The sequence below is a fragment of the Callorhinus ursinus genome, unplaced genomic scaffold (genome assembly GCF_003265705.2).
Source record: "Callorhinus ursinus isolate GAN/ISIS: 27379988/994484 unplaced genomic scaffold, GSC_fseal_2.0 scaffold3, whole genome shotgun sequence".
Taxonomy (NCBI): Eukaryota; Metazoa; Chordata; class Mammalia; order Carnivora; family Otariidae; genus Callorhinus; species Callorhinus ursinus.
In genome coordinates, this window is record NW_027397065.1 from 59987304 (window position 1) to 59998936 (window position 11633).

Genomic DNA, 11633 nt, shown 5'->3' on the forward strand with positions numbered 1-11633 from the left:
ACATGTTCACAGCAGAAGCCCAAACAGCAAGCTGGCCACCTCCTTGTTTCAGGGCAGAAAGAGGTCAATGTGACTCAGGATAGAAAATTGCCAACGGGAAAGTGAAAACAGACCTAACTGAATAGATTGCAAAAACTGAAGGAAATCACATCAAAGCTCATGAGGCTGACAGAGTGACCCACAGAATGTATAAAGTTCACCACTCTCTCATTGGCATTTTAGGTGCAATTCAGAGCAAAGTGTCAGTCCATGAAAATCACATGACTTGGACCTCTAATGCTTTGCTTTCTGCAAAAAATGGAATGTTCTGCAAACTCTGCATTTTCTTCCCTGTTATATTTGGTGTCTCTAGGGAGAAATGTCAATGAGTATATTGTTAGAGAATGTTTTTGGTAAAAAATGATCAGAAATCTGAAGCAAGTGTTTGTTTATTTTTCTTAATATACTTTTTAAAGGCTCTACCATAGACTAAACTCAAGGAAATTGATAGTGTCTGGGGAACACATTAAAAATGCGTTATGCATGCAGCCCAACTCAGAAAGCCCCAAAATCAATTGATCAAGTATAGGTGGGTCTATTCCCGGATACACACACACACACACACACACACACATATAAATATATATATATTCCTGTGTGTGTGTGTGTGTGTGTGTGTATCCTTATGCCAATATCATAGTCTTAATTACTATAGCTTTATAGTAAATTTTCTTTTTTCCTTTATTTAAAATTATTTTGGCTATTTTTGATCTTTTGCATTTCCATATAAATTTCAGAGTCTGTCAATTTCTAAAAAAAAAAGCCTTCTGGAATTTTAAATAGCTAAACATTGAAACCATAGACCAATTTGTGAAGAAATGACAGTTTAACAATATGGAGTCGTCCAATGCAGAAACATGGTATATCTCTACATTTATTTATGTGTAATTTCTCTCAGCAATGTTTCTTAACTTTTAGTGTATAGAACTTGCACATATTTTTAAATTTTTTTCTCTAAATATGTTGCGCTTTTTTTTTGATGCTACTGTGAATGGTATTGCTTTTAATTTTTATTTTTTGTTTATTGCTAGTATGTAGTTATTTTTTGTATCCAGTGTTATAAACTGCAATCTTTATAAATGCACTCATTAGTTATAAAAGCTTTGTTTTGTAGATTCATTGAGATTTTCTGTATACATGATCTTATTATCTGAAAACGAGGACAGTTTTACTTTTTTTGTTCCAAATGATATCTTTTTTCCTTATTCTTATTACAAAGGTTACCTTTAGTACAATGTTTAATAGTTGTGATGAACATAAATATATTTGCCTTGTTTCTGATTTTAGGAGGAGATGGAAGATCATTCAATCTTTCACTAGTAAGTCTAATGTTAGCTGTGTAATTTTGTTGTAGACACTATAAGTTGAGAAAATTCCCTTCTATTTTTACTTAATCATGAGTGGGTAATGAATTGTATTGAATGCTTTTTCTACCTCTGTTTGGATAATCATGTTTTTATCTTTATTCTGATAAAATAGTGAATTACATTGATTGATTATAAAAAGCTAAACCAAATTTCAGGTCCTGAATTAATCCCATGCCTACCTTTTACTTGACAAAAAAAATTTGAGGATTATTGCATTGATATTCATGAGAGGTATTGGTTTAAAATTTTATTTTCTTATTTTCTTTCTGGTTTTGCTTTTTTTATCAGGTGGTGCTGGTCTCATTAAATGAAGTAGAAAATGTTCATTTATTTCCTTATTTTCCAAAAAAGTTTTTGTCAGATTGGTACTATTTCTTCCTTAAATGTTCTAATAGAATTATGTAAAGTCATCCAGGACTAGAGTTTTCATTGTTCAGATATTTCAGATTACAAATTCAATTTTTTTAACTTAAATAGGGTTATTCAGATTTGCTATTTCTTCTTGTGTATGTTTTGTTAATTTGTGTTTTGCAAGTAATTTGTGCATTTCATCTATGTTTAATTTATTTGCATATAATTTTTCATTATATTCCCTTATTATCCTCTTTTTTCTTTTAAAAGATTTATTTATTTATTTTAGAGAAAGAGAGCAGGGGTGGGAAGGCAGAGGGAGAGAGAGAATATCAAGCAAACTCCCTAATGAGCATGGAGCCTGATGTGGGGCTCAATTCCATGACCCTGAGATCATTATCTGAGCCAAAATCAAGAGTCAGACATTTAACTGACCGGACCCCGAGGCACCCCTTCCTTATTATACTCTAAATGTCTATAGGATCACTTATTCCTATTAGTCATAATTTGTGTCTTACTCTTCTTGATCAACATTTCCAGAGTTCTACCAACTTCATTAAGCTTTTCAAAGAAACTATTTTTGGTTACAATTATTTTTCTGTATTATTTGTACATTTTCTATTTTATTGATTTCCAATATTAGCTTAATCACTTCCTTTCTTCTCTTACTTTGGGTTTTATTTGCTCTTCTTTTTCTAGCTTTTTAAAGTAGAAGCTTAGATCATTATTTTTTCACATTTCTTCCTTTTTAGTATAAGCACTTAACTTTCTTCTAAACACTAATTTAACTTCATAATATGAGTTTTAATGCTATTTTTGTTATCATTCAGTTCAAAATATTTTGTAATTTTTTTCTTTAGAAGTGTGTTGTATTATTTATAAATATTTGGGGATTTAAAAAACATTTTCAGTTATTTATATCTACTTTAATTTACATTGGGTCATAAAATTAAAATTACTAACTATATTAAAGCCAGAGTAACAACACTTATATCAGACAAACAAGATTTTAAACCAAAGACTATAACAAGAGATGAAGGGCGCTATATCATAATAAAGAAGACTATCCAACAAGATCTAAAAATTGTAAATATTTATGCTTCCAACATGAGAGCACCCAAATATATGAAACAATTAATAACAAACATAAAGGAACTAATTGATAATAATACAATAATAGTAGGGAACACTCCACTTAAATCAATAGACAGATCATCTAAGCAGGAAGTCAACAAGGAAACGATGGCTTTAAATGACACAGTGGACCAGATGGACTTAACAGATATATTCAGAACATCCATCCCATCCTAAAGAATCAGAATCACATTTTATTCAAGTACATATGGGACACACAAGGTCTCATACTAGGTCACAAATCAGGGCTCAGCAAGTACAAAAAGATTAAGATCATACCATGCATATTTTCTGACCACAACACTATGAAACTTGAAGTCAATCACAAGAAAAACTTTGGAAAGACCACAAATACATGGAGGTTAAACAAAATGTTACTAAACAATGAATGGGTAAACCAGGAAATCAAAGAAGTTTAGAAATACATGGAAACAAGATAAAATGAAAACACAACAGTTCAAAACCTTTGGGGTGCAGCAAAAGAGGTCATAAGAAGGAAGTATATAGCAATACATGCCTACCTCACGAGGCAAGAAAATCTCAAATAAATAACCTACCCTTAGACCTAAAGAAGCTAGAAAAAACAACAAACAAAGCCTAATGCCAACAAAAGGGAAATAATAAAAATTAGAGCTGAAATAAATGATACAGAAACTAAAAAATAATAGAACAGATCAATGAAACCAAGAGCTAGTTCTTTGAAAAAATTAACAAACCTCCAGCCAGACTTATCAAAAAGAAAAGACAAAGGACCCAAATAAATAAAATCACAAGTGAAAGAGGAGAAATAAAAACCAACATCACAGAAATACAATTATGAGAATATTATGAAAAACTATATGCCAACAAATTGGACAATCGGGAAGAAATGGATAAATTCTTAGAAACATAAACTATGGACACTAAAACAGGAAGAAATAGAGAATTTGAACAGACCAATAACCAGCAAAGAAATTGATTCAGTAATCAAAAATAAAAAATCTCCCAATCAACAAAAGTCCAAAGTCAGATGGCATCACAAGTGAATTCTACCAAACACTTAAAGAATAGCTTATACCTATTCTTCTCAAACTATTCCAAAAAATAGAAATGAAAGGAAAGTTTCCAATTCATTCTATGAGGCCAGCATTACCCTGACACCAAAATCAGACAGACTCCGCTAAAAAAGAAAACCACAGTCAATATCCCTGATGAACATGGATGCAAAAATTCTCAATAAAATACTAGCAAATCAAATCCAACAGTACATTAAAAGAATCATTCACCACAATTAAGTAGGATTTATACTTGGGATGCAAGTGTGGTTCAATATTTGCAAATCAATCAATGTGATACACCACATTAATGAAGGATAAGAACCATATGATCCAAAAAGCATTTGACCAAGTATAACATCCATTTATGATAAAAATGAATACCTACCATTTGCATCCACATGGATGGAACTGGAGAGAATAATCTAAGTGAAATAAGTCAAGCAGAGAAAGACAACTATCATATGGTTTCACTCATATGTGGAACATAAAGAATAGCGTGGAGGACCACAGGGGAAAGGAGGGAAAACTGAATGGGAAGAAGTCAGAGAGGGAGACAAACCATGGGACACTCTGGACTCTGGGAAACAAACTGAGGGTTACAGAAGGGAGGAGAGTGGGGAGATGGTAACTGGGTGATGGGTGTTAAGGAGGGCACGTGTTGTGATGAGCACTGGGTGTTATACACAAATAATGAATCACTGAACACCACATCAAAAACTAATGATGTACTATAAGTTGGTTAACTGAACGTAATAATAATAAAAAAAAACCCTTAACAAAGTAAGGTTAGAAGGAGTACACCCCAACATAATAAAGGCCATATATGAAAAACCCACAGCTAGTATCATCCTCAATGGGGAAAAACTGAGAGCTTTTCCTCTACAGTCAGGAACAAGACAAGGATGTTCATTCTCACCACTGTTATTTAACATAGTATACTGGAAATTCTAGCCACAGAAATCAGATCGTCAGGGAAATACAAATCAAAACTACAATGAGATATCATTTCACATCTGTCAGAATGGCTAAAATCAACAACACAAGAAACAACAGGTTTTGGTGAGGATGGGGAATACTCTTGCACTGTCAGTGGGAATGCAAACTGGTACAGCCACTTTGGAAAACAGTATGGAGTTTCCTCAAAAAGTTAAAAATAGAACTACCCTATGATCCAGCAATTGCACTACTAGGTATTTACCCAAAGGACACAAAAATACTAATTCAAAGGGATACATGCACCCCAATGTTTATAGCAGCATTATCAACAATAGCCAAATTATGGAAAGAGCCCAAGTGTCCATCAACTGATGAATGGATAAAGAAGATGTGGTGTATATATACAATGGAATATTACTCAGCCATAACAAAGAATGAAATCTTGCCATTTACAATGATGTGGAGTATTGAGGTCTCCTACAATTAACATATTGTTATCAATATGACTCTTTATTTTGGTTAACAGTTGGCTTATGTAGATGGCTGCTCCCATGTTGGGGGCATAGATATTTACAGTTGTTAGATCTTCTTGTTGGATAGACCCTTAAGAATGATATAGTGTCCTTCTGTGTCTCTAACTACAGTCTTCAGTTTAAAATCTAATTTGCTACCCCAGCTTTCTTTTGGGGTCCACTGGCATGGAAGATGGATCTCCATCCCTTCACTTTCAGTCTGGATGTATCTTTAGGTTCAAAATGAGTCTCTTGTAGACAGCATATGTATGCATCCTGTCTTTTTATCCAATCTGCAACCCCGTGCCGTTTTATGGGAACATTTAGGCCATTCACATTGAGAGTGATTACGGAAAGATATGAATTAATTGTCATCATGTTGCCTGCGAAGACCTTGTTTTTATAGACTGTCCCTGTATATTTCTTTTCTGTATCACTCTTGGGGTCTTTCTCCTTTTATAGAACCCCCCTTAATATTTCTTGCAGGGCCGGCTTAGTGGTCACATATTCTTTCAGTTTCTGCCAGTCTTAGAAGCTCTGCATCTCTCCATCCATTCTAAATGACGGCCTTGCTAGATAAAGTATTCTTGGCTGCATGTTCTTCTCGTTCAGTACCCTGAATATGTCTTGCCAGGCCTTTCTGGCTTGCCAGGTCTCTATGGATAGGTCTGGCGTTATTCTGATATTCCTCCCTCTGTATGTAAGGAATCTCCTCCCCCTAACTGCCCTTAAGATGGTTTCCTTGGTTCTAAGATTTGTGAGTTTTACTATTATATGCCCGGGTGTTGGCCTGTTTTCCTTGATCTTGGGAGGGGTCCTCTCTGCCTCTAGGATGCAAATGTTTGTTTCATTCCCCAGATTAGAGAAGTTCTCAGCTACAATTTGCTCAAATATATCTTCTAGTCCTCTCTCTCTCTACCCGCTCCAGGATTCCAATAATTCTGATGTTGGGATGTTTCATGGTGTCACTTATTTCTCTGATTCTATTTTCATGGATTCTGAGTTGTTTTTCCCTGGCTTCCTCTTTTCCCTTTTTATCTATTAAATTGTCTTCCAGGTCACTAATTCCTTCTTCTGCCTCACTTACCCTAGCTGTTAGATTATCTAGATTAGATTGGATCTCATTGATAGCATTTTTAAATTCTATCAATTCAGCTTTCATTTCTGCCTTTAGAGACTCTATGTTGCCATTAATTGATTTCTCCATTCTAGCCATTGTCTTCCCAATTGCTAGCCTGAATTCCATCTCCAACATCTTGGTTATATCTACATCCATTTGTAAATCTGTGGCATAAATCATAATCTCTGAGTCTTTCCTATTTTGGGGGTTCCTCCTCCTAGTCATTCTGTTGATGGGTGTTTGAGGGAATGTATGGAGTCCAAATTATTGACCAGAACCCAAGCAAGATGCACCTGTTTTCTTGGGACTTTAGGGTTGCTGGCCTCTTGTTTCCCCAGCCTGTCTTCTGGGAGAGGGGCCTGCCGCGCTGTTACTCGGGCAACCCTGTTTGGACGGAGTTGCCCTGCCCTCCTGTGGCGGGGGATGGGCTCAGTGGGAATCAGTTTGGGGGGGGCTTTTGTTCTCTGGCGGCTTTCCCTGGCTGCTTTCCGTGTCTCTTCTGAGAGTCAGAGCAAAAGAGATTGTTTCCAACCCTCTGCCTCAGAGCAGAGAGATCACAGTTGTTCTTCAGTGAGCTCTCCAAGGCCACACTGTCTCCATTTCTGTCCGTGCTGCTATAAACTGCAGTGGCCTGCATTGTGCGCCCCTCAGCAGCCCTCCCAGTCCTCGCCTCTGGGTGGGGGCACGTCTCTGCCCTTTGTGCTTCTAAAACCGCCAGCGCCCCCAGTTCGTACGCATGGCCCCACCCATCTGGATTTCCATCCGGGAAGTTGCCCTAAAGTCCTTTCCCCACCGCTACCGGTCTGCGAGTCTCTGCCCCATCCCCAGCGCCAGAGGCTATCACTCACCAGCAATGCAGGATCCCCACAGCCAGGCTCCCTCCCGCTGCCGTTTATCCTCCGGTATCTGCCCGCAGAATCACGGCTCCCCGCTTCATACCTTGAAACCATCCACCCACGATATTCTGTTTGTAGAGATCCAGATCTTCTTACATCTCAGGCTGGTTTCGTGGGTGCTCAGAGTGGTCTGGTAGATATCCAGCTCAATTCTGGGGACCAGTTGGAATAGGGTCCCCTACTCTGCCATCTTTTCCAAATCTCCACCTACAACGATGTGGATGGAACTAGACAGTATTATGCTAAGTGAAATAAGTCAGTCAGAGAAAGACAAATACCATATGGTTTCACTCATGTGGAATTTAAGAAACAAAACAGATTAACATAGGAGAGAAAAGAGGAAAACCAAGAAACAGACTCTTAACTCTAGAGAACAAACTGATGGTTACTAGAGGGGAGGTGGGGAGGGATGGGTGAAATGGGTGATGAGCATTAAGGAGGGCACTTGTGATGAGCACTGGGTGTTGTATGTAAGTGTTGAATCACTAAATTCTACACCTAAAACTAATATTACACTGTATGTTAACTAACAGGAATTTAAATAAAACCTTGGAAGAAAAATAAACAAAATTACTAACTATATTAATTATAAATTATTAATTTTCAATCCTTTTATGTTTATTGAAACTTTTAATGGTTCAACATATAGCTGGGTGAAAATTTCATATGCACTTGAAAGACTATGCATTATTCTTTGTTTTGTTCCTATATATATATATACATATATATATATACATTAATTAAATCAAGTTGGTTGATAGTATTGTTCAGGTCATCTCTGTCTTCTGACAGAGATGGTGGATTCTTTAAATTCTGTCAGTTTTTGCTACATCTAACCTAGGTTATTTTCCCTGTGGTTTTTTGTTTGTTTGTTTTGTTTTTTGTTTTTATCCTAAGTCATTTTCCCTGTTTTGAAGTCTACTTAGTCTAATATTAATATGGTCATTCCAGCTTTCTCATGTTTATACACTCTGAGTAAATGGTATATTTTTTCATTCTTTTTACTTTAATCCATCTGATTTTCCTATGTCATATAGGTCTATTTTTGTGTATAATAATCTCTGCCTTTTAAATAGTATGTTTATATCATTTAAATAATTAATTGATTTAAATTATCAGTTAAAATAATTACCAGTATGATTGTTGCTTTTAAATCTACCATTTGCAATTAATGCTTATCTGCACTTTGTCCAATATTCTTCTTGTCTTGTTTCTTTATGATTATTTGTGTATTTTTTCACTTTAAGATTTCACTTTATCTTCACTATTGATTTATTTATTTTATATTCCATTGGATAGTCTTGGGTTTATATTAAGCTTCTATACCTTATTACAGTCTATTTTCAAACAATATTATACCACTTTATGTGGTATACTTGTAAAAATATATCTTTGGGACAGAAGCACATACATATCATAAATGTAGTCTGCCCTCGAGAGACTTAATAAAGAGGTGTGCATTGGCCCTGTGGGCTTGGTGCCTTAGGGTAGGGAATTCCAGGCTCCTTCTGAGTACCCCTCCATTCTCTGAGTGGTAAGAGAATGGTCTGGATTAAGGAAGGTGCAGGTGAGTGTATCCTCTTGACCTTCAGACTTTCACCCCATGGAAAGGGCAATAGTTAGTGGAAGACTGCAGTAAGACCTTCAAAGTTTCAAGGCCCAGGGTCTATGGGCAATATTATCTCCTAATATTGACTATGCTCTTCAGCATTATGTCCTTAGGAATTAGTTAATCTCTTAACCAGAGCTTCTAATTTGAGATAGATTTGGAAATAATTTCTTTCAGAATTAAACTCAAAGTGAAAAAGCAGAGTGGGAAAGAAGAAAAGGATAAAAATCAAAGGAACTTTAGACAAAGAGGTGAAAATATTTGAATTTTCACTGACTGACAATTTCTCTGAATTTATTGCTAGGGTAATATAATTAACTAATTCATAAACTCATAGAACTATCCTGGTCATTACCGAAATTTTATGGTACTTCTCTCTTCTTTAGATCTTCCCTCTCTTTTCAAGACTTTCTGCTTCACATGGGTTTAAATTCCTATTTTCATATATTTCTGTACATCTTTAAATGTCTAAATATCTTCCCCAAATTGAGGCTGTTTCTACTACCATTTGTACTAACAAATTAAATTGAGTTTACACACACACACACACACACACCATAGTTAAAACCAATGATTACTTCAAAGAAAATAGCATAGTTAAAACCAATGATTATTTCAAAGAAAATGTTAAAGTTTTTTTTCTTCCTTAGTTAAGTGGGATTACACTATCCAAAGAGGGACTCCTTCTCTTTTTTAAACTATAAGGACAATTTTGGCCTAATCATATCTTAAATATTTATTAAGTTGTCACATCAGGATAGATTGTGTACCTAATATTAAAAAGCTTTGTTCTGTCCTCAAAGAGCTAACATTCTAAAAGTTAACAGAGGGAAAAATAATATAAACAAATGGGACATGCATGAATTCAAACTCAGTAGAAACTATCCTTATTATAGTTTCTTTTTTTGATCTCTCTGTGATTGTGTACAAATAGACTTTTGGCATGTGAAATTATGTCATTGTTTAAATTGGCAGTTTGGGAAATTGGCTTGACCTGACTCTCCCTCAGCCTGAGGGATAGTCCCATCTTGGGTGGCCTTCCCACCAAGAAAGTGTCTCAGACAGGAGGTCAGAGCCTGGCTTCTGACCTATAGCACAGAAATTTTCCAGAGGCAGCTTTGAGATAAACCCATCTCCAACAGCTGGAATATTAGTTGATTCAAACTGACATGGATTTGCTAGAGTCCAGTGGATTTCAGGCTTCATAGCAGAGAGAGAGAAAAAAACCCAAACTTGTTCAATCCGTCATGTAGCATGATTACTAAACATTCTTGCTAACAACGTTTTAAAAGTTATACTTAAAATGTTGAAGAAATGTGCAAAGAATACAAAAGGTGAAGTTAGCTCTGGTGGGAGAGAAACAATGGGGCGAAAACCACCTAGGTATAGTGATGTGACATACAGCCTTCACTGTTTTCTCCCAATGCACAGAAAGGGGATTGCCTTCTAATGCCTTATGAGAAGTTTTGAATTTCTGAGATGTGATAGTGACCTCTCCCCAGCATAAATTGATCATGAAATTATTTACATTGATCTCCACAAATATAATGTGCCTTGAAATGGTGCAAACACTGTTGTCCATGCTCATGTCTCTTTGAATTGGTCTGAATTAAACCTTTAACTGGACTAGGGCTGGTATGTATTTTCCAGCTCCTGCCTTTAATAAAACCATAATCTATTTTTATTGTCAGAACACTAAGGAAAACACAAGCTTCATGTCAGAAGGCCTGAAATGTGAGACTCTATAAAGAAAATTGACGGAAAAAAAAGTTAAAAGTAGAAGTATAAAACCTAGAAGGGAGAAAATGATTTCTATTTTTTGAATAACCATTAGGTAATTACATCTGTGTGAGCTTATAAGCAGAAACTGAAAACATTCCCATTAAAAGCTTTGTGAGTTTGACTCACCAGTAGCATTGTTTAAGTGGCCAAAAAGAATGTGTAGCACAAAGCTGGTAGGAAGATGCTCCACACTGCAGGATAGAATACTGTCTGGTTCTAATGCATTGAGTGTCCAGAAAATATAGCACCATTCTGGCATTTCTTGGCTGCAAAGAATCCATGGCAGCAATGGTCATGGAAATTATCATTGAGAATGAGGCAGAGATACTAACTTCTTGCCAAATATCCATGTGTTTCTCATATTATCCAGTCTCGTTACAATTAAGTGAGACTATATGACTACTTCTGGTCAATGCTCTGTGAGCAGAAGTGACCTTTGGGCCAAAGCATTTAAGAACCAAAGAAAGTCCTTCCAGTATTTTTTTCTCTGCCTTAATGACCGACCCTTCAGGCCACTTACTGAGTCAGAAACATGACAAGATGGTGGAACCTCTTACATTGGATCTCCAAGTTACATCTTGGAGGAGAGCTCCAAGCTGTCCCAGGATGGTTGTCAGATCCTCAGAGAACTTGGCATGATCTTTGAGTAAGAATGAACTTTAATGGCTTAATGGAGGGGAGGTGGTTTTCCTGGTTTTAAAATTTCTACAAAAGGAATAAAGCTAGGGGCGCCTGGGTGGCTCAGTCGTTAAGCATCTACCTTTGGCTCAGATCATGATCCCAGGGTCCTGGGATCGAGCCCCATATCAGGCTCCTTGCTCAGCGGGAAGCCTGCTTCTCCCTCTCCCAC